Below are 249 nucleotides of genomic sequence, written 5' to 3'. Positions count from 1 at the left end.
TCATGTAGAACGGAAGTGTTTGTCAGGCACGCGTTCATAAGGGAGAAGGATGATGAGCGTCACACATAATCATCACCTTCATCACGATCTTGGGTGCGAATGGATATCTTAGAAGTGAAATAAGAAGAATTGAATAGAAAACAGTAGTACTTTGCATTAATCTTTGAGGAACAGCAGAGCTCCACACCTTAATCTATGGAGTGTAGAAACTCTACCATTAAAAATACATAAGTGAAGGTCCAGGCATGA

This window comes from Arachis ipaensis, chromosome B02, assembly GCF_000816755.2.
Source record: "Arachis ipaensis cultivar K30076 chromosome B02, Araip1.1, whole genome shotgun sequence".
Classification (NCBI taxonomy): Eukaryota; Viridiplantae; Streptophyta; class Magnoliopsida; order Fabales; family Fabaceae; genus Arachis; species Arachis ipaensis.
Note: the sequence above shows the minus strand (reverse complement) of the source record.